The sequence below is a fragment of the Colius striatus genome, chromosome 12 (assembly GCF_028858725.1).
Source record: "Colius striatus isolate bColStr4 chromosome 12, bColStr4.1.hap1, whole genome shotgun sequence".
NCBI classification, from domain to species: domain Eukaryota; kingdom Metazoa; phylum Chordata; class Aves; order Coliiformes; family Coliidae; genus Colius; species Colius striatus.
The window spans coordinates 3,417,429-3,440,966 of NC_084770.1; the positions used below are offsets into that span (position 1 = coordinate 3,417,429).

Here is a 23,538-nt window from a genome sequence, read left to right on the forward strand (position 1 = left end):
GATGTTGGATTTGCTGGTCCATAGGCTGTCATTCTGTGTTTAATTTGCAGAAACATCAGTCTGAGTAGAGGAATATATATTCCTCTGTGGTTTTACTTGTTGCAACCTGAAGTATAACACTTTATAGAAAGATGATTTAATATAGCAAATAATGTATGCATTTCTTTCCTTTTTCAGTTATTTATCATTTATGTATCTTTAGAAGTGGCAGATTTGCCCTTGGGTTTTGGTCACAGGTCGTTATGATTTGCAACCCAGTATAGATTCTGTTGTGGATAGATACAGGACAGAAAAAGAGAGCCTGGGGTATTAATAAATCATTCAGTCCACTGTGGTAATACAGAGTAGCTTGTATCACCATAGTGATAAAAGGCTAGTAGTCAGACTTTTCACAAGTGAAAGTTTTTAAAGAACCTAGAATTCCTGCATTTTGGCCTTGAAAATGTAAGTAATGATGATTAAATGCCCAATAGTTCTTTTTAAAGATAACAAAAGATCTAATATTTGGATCTCCTTTCAAATGGGATTCAGCACATACAGTAGCCTTTCAGTCTTCAGTGGAAACCAGGCATGGTACCAATCACTAACAAACTGGACATTTTCTTTTAATCAACTTGTCAAAGGCTATTATCTAAAATTTCATGCTTGTTATTGTGTATGCTTTAAAGAAACAAAGGCATGTTTTAAAGCCATGAGTTTATAAGTCAGCATAAATCAAGACTTCCCAGAGAGTTTTGAAAGTGACAGAGCTTTAGTGATGTTTATATCACAGAGTCATGGAACAGTCATCGTTGAGAGGGTCCTCTAGGGATCATCAGTACAACCCCCTGGCTAAAGCTGGTTAATCTAGATCATTTCACACAGGAACATGTCCAGGCATATCTTGAAAATCTCCAGAGGAAGAGATCACAATCTCTCTGGACAACCTTTTTCATTGCTCCAATATTTCTGTGCTGTGTGTTGATACCACTGAAATTAAGTCACTCAGTTGAACTTGTCTGCTGAAATGACTTTTGAGAAAAAAACCCTGTGTTGTAAACTACTTTTCTCATGTCTTTTCTACCTTCACTAGCAAACTTACATAATTTTCTTAAATAATTACCAGTGAAACTGCTGTTAGAGTTTACCCTATTGGGAAATGCCGTTTCATACCTTGCACGATTTTAGTATCAAGTCATCTTTTTCTTCAATAGATTCCAAACCCAAGATCAATTTTTCTGACTACTGAGCTCTTTGGAAAATGGAAGAATGTCAAAATCCACAGATTTTTGGTTTAGATCTTTTGACTGGGTTGTGAATGCTGGTAATTGTCTATTGAGACTTTCCAAACTGCATCAGTCTCTAAGTATTGTTAAAATCTGGCCTGGGTCTCACAGAAAGTTACAGAAATGATGTTAATAAGCCATGCCAAATCTCTTTAGGCATGTTGATACTGGGCACTGAAGATGTGGCAGAGTTGGGGATGATGCTGCTGATGACTGATAGAGCCAGGAATGCAACATTGGGCTGGGGAGGAGTTCTGATAACATAGTGCAGAACTGCACAAGCCTAACAGGGCTCTGCTACCTTCATCTTCATTACAAATAATGATTTTTACACTATTTTCCAGTCTCCTATGGCTTCTGGGCTTATTTGCTTAGGTATAGTTCTGTGTTAATTAAGTGATGCAGTTTGTTTAAAACTCCAGCTGATTTCTTTACAATGCAATCTACTGCATTGTGTTAATACATCAACCCAGGCGTTGCTGTTTGTGGTAGACAGTATTTGAGGTAGATATCCCTTCCATAGGTGTACAGAGTAGCTATGAATGCCACCCAAGCAGAAACTCAGTGTCTGAGATTTGTGGATGAAGTTGTTTTGTGGTGGTTTGAATCAGTGTGGTAGTATCTTCTGTGGTATTTTTCCATTCTCTTCAGTGTGCTGTGTCTGATCTTATTATTCTGTAAAGTGCATGGAAAATATGATTAGTTTTAGTTCAAATATGAGGAAGTAGGTCATGAGCAGACTGTGAAATGTGGATAAAATCCTTTACATTAAATTGTTTTATTGCAGGAAATAATCTAAAGGCCCTTAAGACGTAAAGACTGAATATGAAAGAAGGTTTATGGAAAAAATGTGTTGACAGCAGCTTAGTTTTGTGCTAATGAAAAGTATTTCAAGATGCTTCATATTGACCATTAAAAGCATAATATTGCCTTGCTTTACACCCAAAGACTGACATAAGACTTAGACTTGTATGCTAAAATCTTTGAAGTTACATCTGCTTTTTAAAATGAGACATTTCTTCATTACTCAGCTTCCTGTCTTTTCTGTTCTAATTAATCTCTTTTGTTCTAGATCTTGTCCATAAAAATGTAAATATTTATCCTTGTGATCAAGTCTTACAGTATGCTCACTTAGTTGTTCAATATGCTATGGGGAAAGCTGATATCCTCTGCACATTAGGCAGTTTAGTTTAGCAGAAGAGGACGTTGCTGCTGTTTGATAAATGAGAATCAAAATACATTAACATGAGGGACTGAAATGGTGGTTTTCAAAGCATGATAAAGGAAATAACAATATATCACTGTGTCCAGCTAGTCCTGAATGATAGATTTTGTATCCTGTTGAGTTAGGCTGCAGACTTCTTCCCAGTGTGCATACATGGAGCCTTGGCTTATCTTTTATATAGATTTTAAAGCATGTACAAAGTAATAAAAGAAAATTCAAAATAAGGCTGGATCACAGAGTCATGCCATCTCTTGAACAGATGCAGTAATCTCCTACTTGCCTTGACCTATTTGTCTTTGAGTCTTGTCTTGGAATATTGGACTGAAAACTGGAAAGCTGTAAACATCACCCCCAGCTAAGTACTTATACTCTAGCTTAAATAGTCAATTATCCTAAAAGAAATTCATGTCACTAGAGTCCAGTCCTAATTCACGTGGCTCTTGATTCTGTAATTATCAGTGTTGACCTTTAGTGCATACACTTGTCACGTTTTTCCCGTGTTCAAAGTAGAGCAGTAAAGCTTCCTTAATTTTACAATATAATTTGAAGATTAAGAGGTCTGGCCTCATTATCATTGCTGTGATTCTGTGCAAAAATGACTTTTTCAGTGGGCAATAGAGGGACTATGAAACAATTCAATTTTTATAATCTTTCCTGTACCTGGTTCTACAGTGACCTAATTATTGGATAACCCTCTATTGCCACTGCAGCACTATATGGAACTATATAACACACAGGGATTCTGTTAGTATTTTAGGATACCATTCCTGTCATTTTTCAGGGAGTTTTCTTTTTTGGAGGTTTTTTTTTAATTGCAAAATTGCAATTGATTGAGTAGTTTTCATATTTGATAGTGAAATTCTTGTGCAGTTTATTGTGAGAAACATTTATTGTTAAGTTGTATTTTTTTGTTATTCTGAATAATAAAAGCCATTGTTATGTTCCTCTTACTCTGTTGCCTTTCATATATAGAAAAAGTCATTAATGAAGTTATTAGATGTATCTTTTTTGGAAAGTACAATTGGACCTGAGTGTTTGCCTGTGCTATCTTGGACTTAAAATTATGAAGCTGACTGAGTTCTTGGTTGGCAAGACAGCATCATGTCTGAATCTGAACTGGCAAATCTGTGTGAACATCCCAGTGCTGTAATCTGCAACAACTGTGTAAACGGACTATTTGAGAGCTCCATATCTTTCTTTGTACAAATATTTCTCATGCTGTGAGGCAATAACCTGATGTATCAAAATAGGTGTTATTTGTGCTAGGATACAGTGATGTGATGCTCATAATTTAAGCTATGATTCAGAATCCTAAAAGATAAGAAATGGCTTTGGTGAGGAAAAGGCAAAGAATTTTAAATTGGATGGGATGCAGGGTTTTTAAGGTAGGATGGCAGAAAGCTGTGGTGCTATTACTTAGAAGAATCTGGAAGGACAAATAGTTGCTGAATGTTTTCCTGGGCCGAAGTAAATCAGTCTGTAGCAATGTTTGAAGTTGAGCAGATGGTGAGGTGCCTAATTCTGAATGACAATAAGTGCATGACAAATGTGTTCTCTCCCCCCCCACAGCCTTACAAGGTAATCATTTGATGCTATGTCCATTTTCCCTGTACAAAGAGGCATGGTATAGCTGATTGATTGATCTAAATAGCTTTGATTTCCTCTTCCCTTCCCCTCTCTTCTTCCTCTGCAAGATACTATGCTATGCTATTTTTGGAAATGCACACAGGACTCAGTTAAAATCTTCATGCTGCCTGGAATGGAGCAAGGTAGAAGGCCAAGCCTATGTTCTGTTGAAGTCTACAGAAAAGTCACAATTTACTGCAGTGAGCTTTAAATCAGACTAAAAAGAGGGAAACATTTCAAAACCTTACCCAGCTACCTTGCTGAAATAAGGTTTTCACTGAGCAGAAAAAAAGTGTTTTACTTGTTATTTTCAAATGATAAAGTTCATGACTAACAACAAAGTGTGCTTTCTACAGCAGGCAAGCTAAGCTGACATTCCTTTGTAGGAAGTGGAATGGGAAGAAACTAGTTGTCTAGGCTGAATTCAAAGAATCACCTTATCTGTGTGTGGTTTTTTTCCAAAATCACAATTTGTGTGAAAGTCTGTAAATCTCTTCTTGCAATCTCTTTTTGCCTCAGTATTGGAGTTGCCTTAAATCTGTCCAGACTTCCCAACTGTTCTTTTTCTACTAAGGTCTTGAGGGGTACTCTAGGTGTGAAGGTATGCTCACAATATTGATAGTGAATGAATTTGTGTAATTATAGTAACTTTTCTGTATGATCTTATTTTTTTTTTCCAGACCAATTTAAACATTCTGAGCACATTATAACAGTATTAAGTGATTGAATACTAGTGACATTTCTAACAATGATATCTAAACAATTAAGGGATTTTCATTTGAATGTTATTACTGCTGTTCATTTCTAAATTCAGAACTAGGAAGAGAACAAGCAACTGCCTACCACTCTACATATGTCCTATTGAGCTTTCATGAGTATATTTTGTAAAGTGATTCACCTCACTTTGTTACAAATCTCTCACGTCTCTGTCACCAGTAGTCTCTTTTATAATGCATATGTAATATAGGTTTATATTGAGAGATATTATATAGAGTTACATTTTTGACTCCTATGCATTTTTTTAATTGTGAGAGGAATTTACTATTCATACAAATGAGATACTACTCACTGGGATTGGGCCTGCTGCAGATGAATGCTATGCAAACTCTTATGTATAGTTCCACCACTGCTTGGTGGCCTCACCTGCATAATTTCTTGCCCTACCTATTTTTCACTTCTCTTATATTTGTAAAAATGATTTTACTGTGCAGTACAAGATACTTTGCATCTTTTATAGCTTTGCATGGTGTTGTGGCTTAGTGATAACAAAGTTGAAGAAAAGTATGGCCAGTTCTTCCAAGTTAACAGAACTATTACCTGAGCTATTGGATCCCTGTGATTGATCTTGTTACACTAAAGTGTTATTGGCATTGGCTTGATTATAGTCTAAAACCTGTCTGTATAAAATGACCTACATTTACAATAGCTTTTAAATGCTAACAGAAATGTCATTACTGCTAGCAATTCTCTGCATTAATACAGAGCATTTGGATTTGCTTCTATGAGGGTATTGTTCTACTGAGATCACTCTTATACGTTTCTTATAATTAAGTCTTCTTTGGGGTGCAACTTTCTTATGGCCTTGGAGTTTCAGCATGGTACACATGCTGAACTTAATATCAGTGGGGTGCTCTAAGTATAAGTGTGATTTTTTTCCAGGGTGTAGATGGAAATCTGAGGGGATGATCAGGATTCTGGCCTGGAGTCAAGGAAAAGGAAACATTTTTTGCATCTCAGAATGATCCTTTTCTGAGGCAAAAGGAGGGTTTTGGGCTTAAGAGTAACATGAGATACATGGATGTTTGGAATTTGTTGAGTTATGCAAGCAGAAATAAATAATAAAATGTACCATGTCCAACGAGTCACTAATCAGTAGAAGACAGCTCTCCTGTAGTGTAAGCATTGAGCACTTCAAGCTCCTTGCCTCATTCTTTGTATGCCCTACTGCAGAGCTCTTTTAGGGCTCACTCACTTCATAAATGAGTTCCTAACAGTTGATATATTTCCGTATCTTGCAGATCATTGTGCCACTTACCAGACAGTAGATATTTACTTTCAATTAATAAGGACATATACTCTGGTCAAGTAATGCTGGCAGCTCACAGATTTTATTGTGAAATTAATAGACTGTTACCAAAAAGCTCAACTTTTTAGTACAGATTTTTGTGTTTTATGCTTTTCACGTGCTTTTGAAAACACAGCTGTCTATTCTAATCAAGTGAAACCTCCTTTTTCTCATTACACTAGTACATTTTTGATTCCGAGACCATCCTGATATAGACAGTATTGGCTACTGCCTTATCAGAAACCTTGTATTATCCTTTCTTTACTACTGTATTTGATAAATGTCTCCACTGGTATTGATGAAGCTCTCAGGAGTGAAAAGAAAATAAAGAAAAAGGAAAAAATAGCTCTATACTAGATGCAAGCATGTTGACTTGCATCTGAAAGAGGAGAACACTGCAAGAGATATGACTACCAAGTGCCCCTTTATGAGAAGGTGGAGGCCTGTCCTCTGTAGCTGTGTGCACCATCTGTATTATTCACCTCCTCTTACTGGAAATTGAACTTCTGCATCTGACTGGATATGCCTGAAATGACGGTATTTTAATAGATCCAGTTACTTGAAATATAAAATTGAACTGCTGTGCTGCCAAGTGTGGGGTAGATGCCTTTCCTCTAGACAGACCAATTACAGACAGCAGTAGTTTGAAACGTGCTTCTGTCTTGCAAGAGTCAGATCAGGGTTTTTTTTCCCATCCTGCTTTCTGTTATTGTTAACCAGCAAAAGCTTTCATCATCCCTTTCTATCTTTGTCTGTCCTGCAAGAGAACAGTTATGAAAATTGTTCTATGCTTCTAAAATGGTTTCTTATTCAAAGAGATCTAATGGTGGACAGATGGCCAAACCCTGGAAAATAAAAAATGACAGGAAGGAAGTAATTCCCTCTGCCAACTACCTCTTCAACTCATTGGGTGAAGAGAGTGGGGGGCATATGCTGTTCCTGTCTCGTAATTTAAATGAATCTGCCAGATTTTTATTTTGTTTTGGTCAGATTCTCCGTCCAGTGTAAGATTTGAAGCATTATCTTCTTTATCTCTTTCATCTCTTGGATTGCTTACCAAGGCATTTTGATGAAAATGTGCCCTAGGTGTTCTTAGAGTTCAAGCTGCAGCCATATAAATGAAAAATGACAGATGGATCCATTTGAGTGAAATCCATCTGCTGTGACAAGATTCCTAAGGGCAGTCTTTACAGACTTGTTGGAAGCATCCAAGCAGTGCAGAACTCCAGTGGATTAGTGCTTGTGCCATTTTCCTGTTAATTCAAGTGAGATTTATGAAAATTCTGAAAGTAAATATCCTTAGCTGAAACTCTTGCAGCTCCAGGAGAGTGAGACATTCCTGCTATTTTGTTAGTTGAACCACCCAGAAACATTTATTGAGATGGCTTTTTCCAGTTTTCCAAGAAAAAATATTTTTTGCAACACTGTATTTATTATAGTATTAAAAACTAAATATAGTATTAAAACTAAATGAAAAACTTCACTTTTATGGAAATTTACAAAAAATATTTGTTAAAATATTTACTCATGAGCAACTCTGATATCATGTGGGATTATTTTGCATGGACTTTGATTTAAATGTGGTTATATTATATGCTTAAGAGATCAGGAAAAAATATTTTTTTCTTGCTCTGTCTATAATTTAGAGGAGGGAAGAATGGGAAAGGGGCTTCTGTCAGGATTTTATCATGTTGTGAAAAGTGACTGTAGCTCCACACAGATTATACATGAAAACACACTACTTCAGTGCTTACATAGTGTATTTTCCTCACTCAAAATTAGAGTATACTATTAATATTTTGGGGTCAGGAGAAATAAATTTTCCCCTGAGTCTGATTAGCAAAGACAGTCCTGGGGATTTAGTCTTGCAGCACTTAAAATCTGTCATTCCTTTGATACTTCCTAACCAAATCCCTAACATGCAGTGATGTAACATGATGATGATGATTTCAGACTTGATACTTTTTTCTTTGTGTGTTGTGGTGTAGCTGTCATCAAAGGCTTTCTACTGTTAAATGTACCAGCTGTTAGAAACTGCTAGACAATATTGGTTATCTTGAGCTATTAAGTATGGATATATGGAGTAAGTAGAAGCTTTGTGGAGCTTTCTGTTAAACACATTGGTGTAATGCAAGCTGACCTCTGGCAGTGAGGGTCTAGTCTTGATGACTCGGTTGGCTCCTTTCAGTCTGATGCTATGTCCTGTTCATCAAAGCTTCCTAAAACTTAGAGTCAAATGGATTGCCAGCTCATGAAGAGAGTGTTTCATGATAGCCTTGATTATAGTGAACTGATTTGGGGCAGGAATCAAAGCTTTTTCTTTGAAGGAAAAACACTGCAGTCATACAGATCCGTACCTCCACCTGCCTTATTGACGGAGAGCAAAACAATACATGCAGAAATCATCCTCAAAGTATTTAGCAGTAAAATTAACAAAGTGAGCTATAATTTTGTTTGCAGTTACTCATTACTTTGTGGTAAATCTTCATATTCTTAATTTTAATGTACTCATTTAGGAAAATCAAAGAATCATTTAATATGCAGTTTTCATATATTGAAACATTCTTTGCGTTCCACTTTGTTCCTGCAACACTTAGTGAAGTGTGTTTCAGCATAATCAGCCTCCTAGTAGATACTCACAGGAAAATGAATCTCACTTTAAGAAACTTAGGTTTACAAGACAATATGAGGAAATAAAATTACCTGTTTGCAAACACAACCTCTTTTCTCAAGGAAAACTTTTAATATAACTTGTAATTTTCATGCAGCTCTTTCCTTTCTCAGTTTTTAACTGTTGTGGTTAAGCCATTAATCAAGAGTGCAGGCAAGTGGGCAATAACTCAGACTTTGTCAATTATACTGCTTTGGGATTTTTAGCAGAGAGTGCATTTGTAGTGGCTATTATAGATTATGCACTCAAGCAAAAGTGGAGATGGTGTCAAACTGGAGCTCACACATCCATATGGTACATCTACTAGAGTGTGGTGGTTACAGTGAAAAAGCTATCAAGTTCATTTATACTTTGTTTTTGGCTTGGAAAACCATATTATCTTTGACTTTCACATACCCAAATCCTGTATACTGTGACTTTGATTATTCAATGTTTTGAATGTTATGCTTTGCAGTTTACAAAACCTCATCTGCTTTTGTGTTATGCCAGTTCTAGGCAAAACACACTATAGCTTATTTGCACCTTCCAACCCATATCACATATATAGCCTGGATATTAGTATATTAGCCTTATAGGTGAGATCTGAAGTCTCATCCATATTGTTCATATCCCAACCAATTATTTTGGACAAGCCTTTGTGCTAAAACTTCTTGGTTTTATCTGTACTGTTATCTTGCTCTCTGTTTGTTCTGACGTTTCTTTCTTTGGTGTTTTGGTTTTGCTGTGATACAAGGTAGAAAATATTTCTTAATGTTTTCTAAAGCCAGAAAGCTACTTCTTTGCTTTCTTTTTATAGCTTTTATTTTATATGTTGTTCCTGCAATGCCTGGTTTTCTTTTGTCCTCCTACAGCTATGGAGGAGTATCTGTTCCCCTAGTCAGTGTGCTCAGGACTGCTTGCATTGTTATTGTACTACAAAGGGAAGGGATTTGTCTGACATTCCCATCTCTAGGCAAAAAGCAATAAAACAATGAGGCAAACTGGGCTGCATAGTAAGCAATACCTCAAACAGGAGGAGAGTAAATCTCTGTCCTCTCAGATTAAGTGCTTTTCTAAATGTCAGTTCATTATGGATCTTTCACTGGGATGATGTACAGCACACGTTATTTTGAAAGGCTGCTCTTAGATAGAGGTAATCCCAGAGCACTGATTGTTTACTGCTTTGGTACGTAGACATTAAGTCATAGTAATATGAACATCAGAATGTAATTGTGGACTGCAGAGATGCCTGAGATGGCAAATTAGCTCTCAACCAGTCTCAGCAAGGGAAAGAGTCATGGTTGATATTTTAGAAAGACGTTCACCAGAATAGGAGTGGGGATTTGAGAAGAGAGGTTTTTCCCTCAAGACTGATCAGCTAAAGGAGTTTTCATTTAAGGTAGTTCTTGTAAATAGATGCATGTACAAGGATTTTCTCTCTGAGGAAATGAGATGATTGTGGGAGTCTGGTATTACATATCTAGTCAGATTTCTACCTCTGGCTCCTCTGAGTGAAAACACTGTTGGCATTAAACTAGTTATGAAATTGTAGCTGGTCAAGTTTAGCATTATTTCAAACTCCAGTGTAGGGTATATGTTAAAATTACTTATTTCTGTAATCTTATTTGATTCTCTCTGTCCTGGAGCTTATAAATCTGCTTTATGGATGTGAAAGAAATATTTACAATCATGCTTTTTGAAGAAAGAAGGAAATCATGTTGATGGATACACAGCAGCTCTCACTAAGGTCTTGAAATAGGAAACAATCTGCTTGTCTTTGTACAGTAGGCACAGGCCAGACTGGTGTGTGAGAAGATTACCTGGGTGCTAAATACCCTGTGGCATAAAGTCTCTGCAGTGTGAGTTTAAAAGACCTGCAGTGCTGCCCAGCTTTATTTAGGCTTATATCCATTTTTCTTGAACTGTCTAGCCTGTGTTTTACAAATCCCACTCATACAATTGTATTCTTCATGTAGCTTCAGAATACTGTGGATAAAGATATCACTTTTTCTTCCAGTCTTCCTGTTTGGGTTTTCTTTTTTAGAAGAAAATTGTAATCCTGAGGTAATTTAAACAATCATATTAGAATGTGACCTCATAGCATGATACAATGATGGCTCTCTGTAAGGATGAGCAAGCTGTGAGTACTCTGTATACTTGATTCTGTCACTGGGGAAAATGTATGTGAATGCAGAATAAATTTAGTCAAAGTTAATACCACCCTGCTTGAAGAAGAACAATAATAAAGTGATGACTGTGACTAACTGAATAATTGAATGGATAATTGAATTAATTTCTATGAGTTATTGAAATATAAGAATGGTAGCTCATTAGTGGGGAGAATCTAACTTGCTTTTTAAAAGTAAACCATTTCTGTAAATCTGCTTGGATAATCCCATTACAATCCTAGTACATGCAAGTAGATTTTGATGTAATTATGGTCATCTGTGGTATCAATATCATCATTAAAATCGTGTCTAGTATGACAAGATCAGAGCAGCTAGTCTAATGCCTTGGAGGGGACTGAAGTAAACAATGTATAGACTGTATAGTGAGGATTAATTTCTGGCAATTGAATTTTGTTGGTTTGGGTTTTTTTTCCTATGCTATTGTAGGTGTGTAGTGAAATTTACCATAACTTAGCAGATAAATATGCATTATTAAATTATTTTGGTTTTTACAGTATACTGCTTGCAGCTTGAGATACACATTTGCTGCTTCTGGTTTTATATACCCATGTCTTCTCCATTTCAAAAGTTATTCCAGTGCACTCCGTGCAGCCGTTTGGTTAAAAACAAGAGAATACAGTCTAGCAAAAAGAGTAACCAGTGTGAGAGATTATAAATGCCACTCCTGTATCTACTCTGATGTGAGAAGAGCTGCCTGTGACAGGCTTATGTGCAGCAGTTGGCAGTTTGGCATTTAACATGGCAGATAATCTATGCAGATACTGATCCAGCAAATTCATCTGTCTTAATATGTTGAAAATCTACAGATGTAGGCCCATAAGTCAATTAACTCATATCAAAGACTGAGGACTGGAACATTCAATGCTGAATGTGTTCTGCACTTTTTGGCCAACATTATTTAAGCATGTATACATTTTATTAACTGTTACTAATGCACATTGTATAAAACCTAGATAAGATTTGACATTCTCTTTATTACTTCTCAATATTACAGTTTTGTCACTTTAGTTACAAATGTGTGGTAGAGACAGGAATTGTATTCTTCACTATTGTTCAGCTTAATGTGGAGCTAGTTTTAAAAGTATTAGTTTTAAGCTAAAAATGTATTACAATGTCATTGTTGTTAATATTGTAAAATTGAGTGCTTTTATTTCTGTCGTTCACACGTCTCAGCAATGTCATTACAGTGAAGTCAATATAGATAGTGGTATTTGTGTACTTGTGAGTTGCATTACCTTCAAGTTAATTTTGAAAGCAGAGAACAGATCTAGGGAATGAAAAAATTCATATCCCCAGCCATAAATCACAGAATCTCAAGGGCTGGAAGGGACCTTGAAAGATCATCTAGTCTAATCCCACTGCCAGAGCAGGACCGTCTAGAGTAGGTCACAGAGGAATTTGTCCAGGTGGGTTTTCCATTTCTCCAGAGAAGGAGCCTCGACAACCCATCTAGGCAGCATGCTCCAGTGCTCCATCACCCTCACAGTGAAGTTCTTCCTTATATTTCTTTGGAACCTCTTATATTTCAGCTTGTACCCATTGCCCCTTGTCCTATCATTGGACACTATTGAGAAGAGCCTAGTTCCATCCTCCTGACACCTGCCCTTTATGTATTTATATACATTATTGAGGTCACCCCTCAATCTCCTCCAAGCTAGAGAGCCCCAGTTCCCTCAGCCTTTCATCATAAGGGAAATGATCCACTCCATTAATCATCTTTGTGACCCTGTGCTGAACTCTCTCCAGCAGCAACCATGATTGCTGTCTAGAAACATTTTCTTCTTCCATGGGAGAATCTGACTGGACTTCTTCAGAAGTAAAATGGAGGAATTGAACTGTCTAGTTCCACAGTTTTCCCTTGCTGCAGAGAAGAAAATAACAGCATCTTTAGTAGTAAGTGGCCTGAGAAACTCAAAGAAAAGTCTTTATTTGTGGTAAAGATTAAGTGGGCCTGTTGTTTATTTATTGGCAAAGCTATGGTTACAAAATCTCCCATGATTGTTTCTAGTTTTGTCTGTTAATGCATATATAGTATCTATACTGTGTGTATATATATAAAATAGATTTTATCCCTCTCCTCATTTTCATGCTAATTACTGTTCTGTCTTTCAGTTCTGTGACATGTCTCTGCATTATCTGTCACTTCTGGAGCTTACAGTTGCCACACATTATTAGGGTAAATGATATCATAACTGACAACTTAATAGATATTTTCCTCACTAATGAAGTAGCTCTACCTTTTCATATTGGTAAAAGAAATACAAGTTTATTCTCGATACTTTTCAATCTTAGACATTTCAAATAAAGAAAATCCATGCTACTGTTAACAAAAATAGTCACAAAATTAGTTTTTCCTATTGCTTAATCTACCAAAAAAAATTAGTTAAAAAAACCAAAACAACCAAACCTCATATATTTTATAGACATATAATTAGGGCTTACAAGTCTTTTAAACATGACTTGCATTGAACTTATTACTTTTAAAAACCTCATTTGTTAACACCTGGATGAAAATCAAGGAAATGATACTACTTAAGAAACACTTATAGTTACAAATAAAAGCTGTCAAAAATACTCTGAATAAAAGAATTTCTAAGGAGTATTTAAGGTCTACTGCACACCTAGAAGTGTTGCTCAGAATTCTGATTTCATTATTATAAAAGGTACAAAGAGTAATATTTAAGTTACAGGGATTTGAGGAGATCTACAAATGATTGAGAAAAGCCTGAGCTGGAAACACCCACAAAGCTGTTTGCACTGTCTTCAAATAAACGAACAAGGACAATATGCTTGTATGTAAAAATAGTGTCTGTGCAGAGAAAGAATACTTAAAAATTGGTTTATATCTACAGTTTGCTCACTTTAAACTGGCACAATAGCAGTCCAAAAAAACCCAGGGTTACTGTGTACTTCATTTTCCCCTCTCTTGTGTAAAAGAAACGCATGGTGTGACTGCTAGTAGATTTATACTAGGAAAGACACAGATTGGGAAGTTCCAGTAACATCTGAACAGCAGTGTCACATATCACACTTCTAAAAGTGTTTTCTTATGTATTTCCCCTGAATATAAGAGGAACAACTGCATGGAGTTAAGTATTTAAACTCATAATGAAGAAGCCTCTCTGAAGCAAGCCTATTTTGTAGCTGGAATACATGGCCTAAAAATCAAAACTTGCAAGTTGAGTGTGTTCAAAGGGAGTCTGGTGTCTGCTTCACTGAGAACAGTCTAATGTGTTCTCACAACTGAGTAGGCTGAATGCTTTAGATACCAGAGAATGTCCCTGTCCTCATCAGGACAGGGGGAGAATGTGAGAAAAAAGCTTATGGGTCATGATGAAGACAGGGATATCCTACCAGTCAGTTCCACAGGCAAAACAGACTTTATTTGTGAAAAAGGAATGGGATTTATTAATGATAAAAATAGATTTGGATAGTGAGAAAGAAGAACAAATTAAAACTATACCTTTATTCCATCCCCTATCATTTTGGTCCTGAGGTCAACTTCACTCCATCATTCCCAGGTACTGCTCTGCATCTTGCACCTCTACCCCCAATATGTGGTACTGGGGTGGGGAAAATAGGGAGCTGTGGTCAGTCTGTATCAATTCTTCTCTTCTGCTCTTTTCATTTATTTCCTGATTCATTGAGGGATCCTTCTCCAGGCTGCATTTTTTCAGGACAAACCTGCTCTAATGTGGAGGTCTCTACAGGCTGTAGCCACCTGCTTAGGTCTGTGGTGTGCGCCACGCACCGTGTGTGTGGCTATTTGGTCTGATGTTGGCTTCTTCATGGCCTATAGGGACATACCTGCTCCAGCCTGGTCTCCCCAGGACTGTGGGGGAGTCTCTGCCTGAGTAACAGCAGCACCTCTTCCTACTCCCACCTTTCTGTCCACAGGTCTAGTTCTCATGCTGCCTCCCCCCCCCCCCCACCCCATTTGCTGCCAGATGGTTTTGTACTGCTCTTCAGCAGGCTTTCACAGGCCACTGGCTGCTCCAATTAGCCTTGCTGTGCCCTGCAGTGGAGCTGCCACAGAACTGACTTTTCCTCACAGAGGCAGCCCTTGTAGCCGTCCCTCCAAGACCTTGCTTCTTGCACCCAATGTGATTACTCAGGGCAAGTCCTTTGTTGTCCAGACCATCCTACTATGCGTCTTCCTAGGAAAGCTTTTGTTACAATTCAGTTTATAAGGAAACTATGGAGTAATAGATTGTGATGGATTATTTTTTTGTGCTGATTTGGAAGGTATTTGTTAAGAGGTTAAACATTAGTTAAACTTTTTTTTTGTGGATTTTGCCCATTTGAAAACACAGAAGTAGCTGAAGTCTGAGACCATGTTAAGAATTACAATTTAAAGGACAGATTTTTGGATACTAAATTTTGTTCTTTGGACAAATGCACTTTGGGTGGAAGCATTTGATCTGATCAATTGTGTGCTTGTTTCTACTGAACCTAGAGCATATGTCATTGCTCTGCAGATTTTGAGTCCCTACTAGTACTTTCAACTGCCAGAACTGGGACCATTAAAGTTGGAATGTAGTTTAGAGACTTCTGCCTTTCACTTGCAGTTACTGCTGCTCTTACTGAAGCATAAGTGACCCCATGAGTATTTGTGATTTCATTGCAAAGTCAAACTGATGGCAAAGCTTTGACTTTGCACTGGAGTAGATGTGGAGTATTCATAAATTCCATTGCAGCTCAAGTGACTTCTTTGGAATGTTATGAGATATATAATGTAGTCCAAAGATTACTGTATACTCTTAATTATTATAATTTATAAGCATATTTGTGCATAAAATATGGATCAAAGTGTTCCCTTTGCATTTGCCATGAGACTGCATAGTGGTTAGATCTTCAGTGCAAGTTTGATACAATACAGCTATGTGTAAATACCTGCCTTCTGGGAAACATCTAGAAGGAAATTATGAAGGAAAGACCTTAAAGGTCTGTTCTGTCTGCATATATAGTAATTACTGATCCAGATGAAGACTGATAAAAGACTTTTTAAAAGCATAAAAATGTACTTCTAGCTATTGCCAGTCCATTTTCTTTTTTCAGTGTAGCCCTGAGCGTGTTTCAGCCTGATCTGCTGGAATGTGCACCATTCTTTATTGAGGAAAGTTGTATTGATGTATTGAGACCATTATATAAAATCATGACAAAACTGCTATTTAAAAAACTAATTGAATATATTGATGTAAAAAGTAAGAGAGAAATAAGTAAGTATACTGTGATCAATATCAGAAACAGACAAGGAGGAATGACTACTGGAAGCTTACTAGATATTTAACTTACTGTGTAATTGTTTTGTATAAGTGCTGATGAGCTCATCATGGCTATGTACTATACAGTCAGTCCTGTGAGACTCACAGCAGTAGTAATATTTTTCTGTGTGCTGATGTATCTGCTAGCAAAATGTTCTGCTGTGAATGACATTGTGAATCCTTTTGATGTTCTTTGGATCCCAACACTGTTTTAGCCACATGCTATCTGTTGTAATCTCTTGTGTAAAAAGGATTTTTATTTTAACCTTGTTTGGTTCAGGAAAAAAAAAAATAGTTGCTCATTTTGGGGAGTGCTGGTGCTTAGGCTGTTACAGGGGATAATTTCAAACCACTGCACTTCATAAATGTGCATGCTGATTAGAATTTTTATTTTTCATAATGATCTAGTAATGTAGTGATAATGCAAGTAATAGCCCATACCTAATGATTTCATGTCCAAGAACTAAAAGAATTACTGTAACACATTTAGTGCCAAGTTCTGAGAAAGAGTTGTAAATTCATTTCTCTGTGCATTCTTACTAGACATGTACATTCTTTGTCTAATAGCCAAAGGAAAGGCCTGTGGAAGAGGGAAAAAAAACAACAAAGGAATATCTGTTTTCTGATTCTGATCTTTTCAGAAGAGGAAGCAGCTGAACCACTTCCTGCTTAATCTGAAGATTATGTGTAGGAAAGATGGCAATCTCTCTGAAGGCATGTAGGAGAAACTGTATCTGCGATACCCAGTTCATGTGGACTGCTGCTCATTAATATTTCTGTGGCAAACAGTTCAAGTTGACCACAGCATAAAACCAGAAATAGTGTCAGAAGCTGGAAGGACACAAATTGAATTTTCAGATTAATTTACACACAGTCTTGGGGTTTTACTGGGATAAATTCAGCACAGGTTTTTCAATCCTATGTCCTAACTGTGTGAAAACATATCTAGAACTGATATACTGGCCAAACACTAGAGTAATCTCATTGAAGTCTGTGATATGACTTCAGATTGCTCTGATAGGGTTGAGACATGGAATTTAAGACACTGTTTGTTACACAGAAGCTTACTGAATCTCCAGAATTCTCCAAATATTTGTTGCACCTTCCAAATGAAATCAGCTTCTTAACAGACACTATTGCAAGGGGAGGGAAGACGTCTGGAAAGATTTCACTTTCTTAAGTTCTTTTTTTGTATTTATTTGAGGAGTGATGCTGGTATGAGATAGTAGTTACAGAAACACTGTAGCCAGTGAAACATTGGCAGTAGCTCTCACTTGGTTTAAAGCATCTGTGAAATTGACTTGCACAGGGTTACTCTTCCTGCTCCTGGTAAACAAAGGTTTAGTAATGAACCTGACCAAAACATTTCTCTATGGAATATAACTGATTTATTTTTTAAAAGTGATGTGAGTAATTTTTACAGACAAATACTCTCTTTTTTTACACCACCATTGCTAAATCTGATGATTCTAATTGATTTGATGTGTCATTCGTTTTCTTCCTTTAAACTCATTTTTTTGACAATGTCTTTCAGTGTCAGAAAGACTGAAAATTTTCTAGTGCAGAAAGTATGACTTGTCTTTTTCCTCCAACCTTTATTAGTTCTCAGATTTTTCATGTGGATGAGCAAGGAGGAATTGGAGCAACTCAGGAAGAATGAAGCAGTCTATGGAGATGCAAAAAGGGCCTCATTGAATGGGAAGAGTATAGGAATGTTGCCAGAGCATGTAGGAGTGAAACCAGGAAGGCTAAGCCCCTTTTGGAATTAAACCTAGCAAGGGAAGTAAAGGAAACAAGAAGGGGTTCTTTGAGTATAGCAGTAGCAAAAGGAAGATTAAGGAGACTATGAACTTGCTGATGTGCCCTGGTGACGGAGGATGCAGAGAAAGCAGAGCTTCAGTCTTCACAGCCAAGGGCAGTCCTTGGGAAGCCCTGTCCCTGGAGGATAGCAACATAGTCTGGAGAATGGAAGACTTTCCCTTGGTGGGTGAGGATGGGCTTAAATAACTGTTGGGCAAGCTGGACACCCACAAATCCATAGTTGTGATGGGATGCAGTCACAAGTGCTGAGGGAGCTGGTTGATATTTTTACTAAACCACTTTCCATCATTTTTGAATGATCATGGAGCATGGGTCAGGTGCCTGAGGACTGGAGAAAAGCCAATGTCACTCCAGTCTTCAAAAAGGGCAAGAAGGATGACCTGGGAAACTACAGGCTGGTCAGCCTCACCTCCATCCCTGGAAAGGTATCCCCATGCAGCTCATCCTCCATGTCATTTGGATGAGTGGATGGTGAGGTGGATCAAGAGCTGGTTGAATGACAGAGCCCAGAGGGTGGTGATCAATGACAGGGAGTCAAGTTGGAGGCCTGTGGCCAGTGGAGTTCCACAGGGATCAGTTCTGGGGCTAGTCTTGTTCAACATCTTCATCAACAACCTGGATGAGGGGACAGAGTGTACCCTCAGCAAGTTCCCTGATGACACCAAACTGGGAGCACTGGCTGATTCCCCAGAGGCTGTGCTGCCATTCAGTGGGATCTCGACCGGCTTGAGAGCTGGGCAGAGAGGAACCTCATGAGGTTCAACAAGGACAAGTTCAGAGTCCTGCATCTGGGGAAGAACAACCCCATGCACCAAGACAGGCTGGGGATTGACCTGCTGGAGAGCAGCTCTGCAGAGAGAGGCCTGGGAGTGCTGGCTGGTGATAAACTAAACATGTGCAATGTGCCCTTGGGAAAGAAGGCCAATGGCATCCTGGGATGCATCAAGAAGAGTGTGGGCAGCAGGTCAAGGGAGGTTCTTCTTCCTCTCTACTCTGCACTGATGAGGCCTCATCTGGAGTCCTGTGTCCAGTTCTGGGCTCCCCAGCTCAAGAGGGACAGAAAACTTATGGAGAAAGTCCAGCACAGGGCCACCGAGATGATCAGGGGACTGGAACATCTTTTCTTATGAGGAAAAGCTGTGGGACCTGTGATCATTCAGCTTGGAGAAGACTAAGGGGGCACCTCATCAATACTTACAGGTATTTGAAATATGGATGTCAAGAGGATGAGACAGCACTTTTTTCTGTTGTATCTACTGACAGTGTAAGTGGTAATGGGATGAAGCTGGAACACAAGAAGTTCCACTTAAAGAAAAGCTTCTGATATGCAGAAGGAAGCAAGGATCACAAAGTCAAAATCTGTGCTGACTGCTGCCTTTCAGCTGCAAATGAACTTTCTTTGACAGCAACTCCTGAAACCAGTATTTCCTCTTGCAAAAGGGAGCAGAACTCTCAAAAAATCTGCCAAATTCTACTCTCTGTAAAGGACACCTGTAAAAGCAAAGCAAAGAGAAGCAATAAAATTTGTAAGACAAATCTATGACAGTGAAATCCTGTGTGATCTGATCAAGGAGAACCTGCTTTAGCAAGGTGATTGGACTAGATGATCTCTCGAGATCCCCTCCAACCCCTACCATTATGCTATTCTATGATTACCTTTACACTGTCACCTGCACAATTATGTGCTGACATCACCTCAGAATGCTGCAATAGAGGATAGCTTTCTTGTAGTGCTTTCCCTGCAAGTGTGCTGGGCATAACCTTAACAGTTACACTTTACCCGCTCAGCCTGCTCCTTAAGGATTGAGGATCATGATGACTGAAAGAGTAGAGAGTGCTGAAAGTGCTTCTGCTTGCAAACTATTCCATTAAAATATCTGAATAGGCATATACCTGTACTCAACAAACAAACAAAACTGGCTAAACCTACTTAGTTCCATGGAGAAAAGGAAAAAACCCTTCAAATACCACACATACCACCCCTAATCCTAGATTGCAAAATGTTGATTGACTCTAAATAGTAATGAGGGGTTATATGTACTAGATGATCTTTTAAGATCCCTTTACAACACTTAAGATTCTGTGATCAGGGGTAGGAATGTGGAAAATGGCAGAGGTGCTATTTTGTAGGAAGATTTTGTTTAACTCGATGCAACAGCTGAAAGTTTGAAGTAGTTCAGGAGCTGATTTACAGCTGGACACTAAGTCCCTGCTGTCTTGGGGGAGCAGAGTTAGCTGTTGAAAACACGGGGCAAAAGGCAGGGCACAAGCATTTCCAGGAGTTCAATGCTAATCTTGCTCTGAAGGTATGGCCAGCCTTTGTACTTAGAGTGTCTATAGATTTGTTGTCACCTTTAAATCGGTTGCTTAAATGCTTCGGACAACTCTTGGGATTTAGCTTATTCTTATTCCAGTGTAAATGCATTCTGCACAACCATAGCTTTTTTTTTCCCCTTCAAGTTTAATTTTAGCAAAAAGTAGTGAAAGGAAGAAGAATTATTGCTGGTGTGTGGTAGGAGAGTGCAGAGAAGTTGTTTTGCTAACGTGGCTCTTACTTATGGTAGTGTTTAACTAACAAGGACTGTACTAACAAATTCAGTTACTCTTTTTCTACATTCTCCAAACGATGTAAGCAGAGGACCTATGTTTTTTTAGCACTTTGTTATGCAAGTGCAAGTTTTCATATTAGTAGTAAGATTGGTGAGAATATGTGCAGCATTTGTTAGGGCAGCTTGTTTGTCATCATGTCCTCCTGTCTTTTACATCTTGTTAACCATATTTAATTTGAATAATCTCAACTGATGTGTCTCTGTGAGAGACAGTGCTCCCAAAGCCTTACTCCTGCAGTGCCTTTAAGATCTCCCAACTAGGTGCTGGGCTGTGTGCCCTCTGTGATCTGAGCATGCTGTTTTCCAAGCTCAGATCAAACCCAGAAGGGACTAGGAACAGTGAGCTACCGTTGGTAGATTCAAGTTGGCGTTCTTGACGTAAAAGCACTCAAAGTTTTGCTTTGAAAAGAAGATACTTTAGAAAGGTTGTGAAGCCCTGCTCTGCATTACATGTCCATTTTGACAGTAGTTTTTCTTCTTTTTTGGTCTACTGATTTGTGAGACTACTCAAATACAGGTGATTCCCTTTTACCCCTTCTTGCTGAATCATAGCAGCCTTTAGACCTTTGCCAGGTAGATGACTTCAGTTGCTTTAAGCATAAAGTGATTTGACTTGTAGATTCTATTACTGACACAAATTCTGTACAATATCCTTTTTCCTAAAGCTAAGTTAGTCTTTTTCCTCATTTAGCCTAATTTCTAAGGGAAGTATACAGGTGATGGTTTTCTCTATGTGTGTTATAGGAAGCATGGACTACCTCAAGTCGTGTTCCTCTTTTGGTTTTCCTTTTTCTAGTGGTTTAGGTTTTGTTTTCATCTGTGCTACAACAGTAAAGGTTGATGATGTAAAGATGTACTGATATAAACTCAGCGAATTGCCATGTCCCTGCATCAGTCTTGTTAAAGCTGTGTTTTCACGATGATGTGGTATCATGTCTGCATTTGTGTGGCTGCAGACACTTTACTAGGTTCCCAAGCTTGACACTAACATTCAGTTAACTCTACTTTTTCTTATTAGACTTTTAGATATAGCAATTTTAGTGTTTTTGAATATCACTGTCAGGCCACTGTGCATGGATCTTGAATGAAAGGAATCAGAGTCATCAAAATCCTGGTTATTCATGAGAGACTCTGGACGGTTACAAGTATGTTTCTAGTTCAGATAAAACTGTTGAGGACATGACATCAAAAGCAGGTCTTTCTGCTTTTGCTCAGGGAGTAGTATGTGTATAGTGAGGTCTTTAGGACTTTTTTTTTAATTTCAAAGTGTAAATAAATACAATTGATATTTTTTTTTATTCTCTTGTCTTTTAAGCAACAGCCTCCCCAAGCAATAAGCAACTATAAGTGTTTACTCTTGAAAAATAAGTATTTTGATGCCTTTCCATTTATGATATGGTATTGTTCCTGCACTTCTGTAGCTGTAAGCAGGTTATTCTGGCTTATTGGTTCCATAGACATCTTGACTGCCATCAGGTAAGAAGAAAGATTGATCTGACGGCTGCCCACCATTTTAGTTTTGCCATAGCCTGCCTGTTTTGTGTAAACTAATAGAAAAGGTTTCTTACAAGGCTACACAGTTAACAGATTGTCTTGTTTCCATTTTATTGTTACCCAACATATATGCTCATTCATTGGTGTGGTTCAGCTGTGGTTATGACAAAGCTTCATTTTATCGTCTGTTGGTTGATATTAAGGTATATTTTCTGAATGGCTTTTTGTCTGTTCTATGTTCACTTATTCCCTGTATTTCTTACACATATACATCATATTTCTTAAATTAGAACCTCCTATTTGGGAATCAGAACCTGGTGTTGGGGACGGTAAAAGCAAGAAGATGAGATCACTTTTCTATTAGTAAATCGAATTTTATGAGGACAGAGTGTCCTTTGAATGCATGTCCATTGAATATGCAATCAATGGATGAAAGATTCTGATTACCAGCAATTATTTCTGAGGGAAGGAGACTCAGAAGAAGAGTATCCATAGAGCTCTTGAAATCAATACATAGGAATTCTCTGGAGCTGTTGCTTTAGGAAGCCCAGGAAAAAATCCTCCTTTATGTTTCCTGCCTTTTCAAGTAGTCATAGTCTGTCACCAGGGTGACCTTTTGAAATACCAAAAATAATATTTTCTGTGTTGTGAAATGTATAAAATCTGAGATCTGTAACATCTGAAATCTTGTGAAAAAACTGAAGTAGAAGTTTATTTCTTGAAAATATGTCCAGGAGCTTTAACCCTTTCTTCAGGTGTCATTGCAATGAATGATGCAGTTCTATGTTTTCATACCCAAAACTAGTTTTACAAGCAGATTGCAAAAAATATTAGAAATGTGGTTTTAGTCAGCTGGTCCTTTTGACAGCAGCCAGTAGAGATACAGTAACAAGATAATCTGATCCCCTTTTTTTTTCTTAAAACTTGGTTGAAGTCTCCTTTCACAATTCTGTTGCTTGCTGGAATGCAGATATGTGCACAATGAGGAGTAAAACTGACAGGACGTATCTGTCACTGCAGTAATGAATATAAAATGATCAGTTTGAAGTGAATGAACTGTAAAATGTATAATTATCATTCATTGTTCCATACCTTTTTCAATAAAAAGCATGAAATGAAATTTGCAATAAAGTATGTCCCACCTGCAGTATTGTAGGACAAAAGCTGATAAGTCAGGGGTCAAAAACAATCTTATTAGCAATTCATAGAAGTAGTTGATGATTAAGAACAAAATGATGAATCTGGGAAAAATAGTATTTGGTATTTGGATGTGAGACTTAATCAATTAACCAAAAAACTTTCCAAATCTGTATAAGTTGCTATTTCATTT

The 23,538-nt window shown here is 37.7% G+C and overlaps 1 protein-coding gene across 1 annotated transcript in view; it reads left to right on the plus strand.

Annotated features, from left to right (window-relative positions):
• Window positions 1-23,538, plus strand: part of CLSTN2 (calsyntenin 2) — a 298,084-nt gene that overhangs the window by 83,547 nt on the left and 190,999 nt on the right. The window lies entirely within an intron of this gene.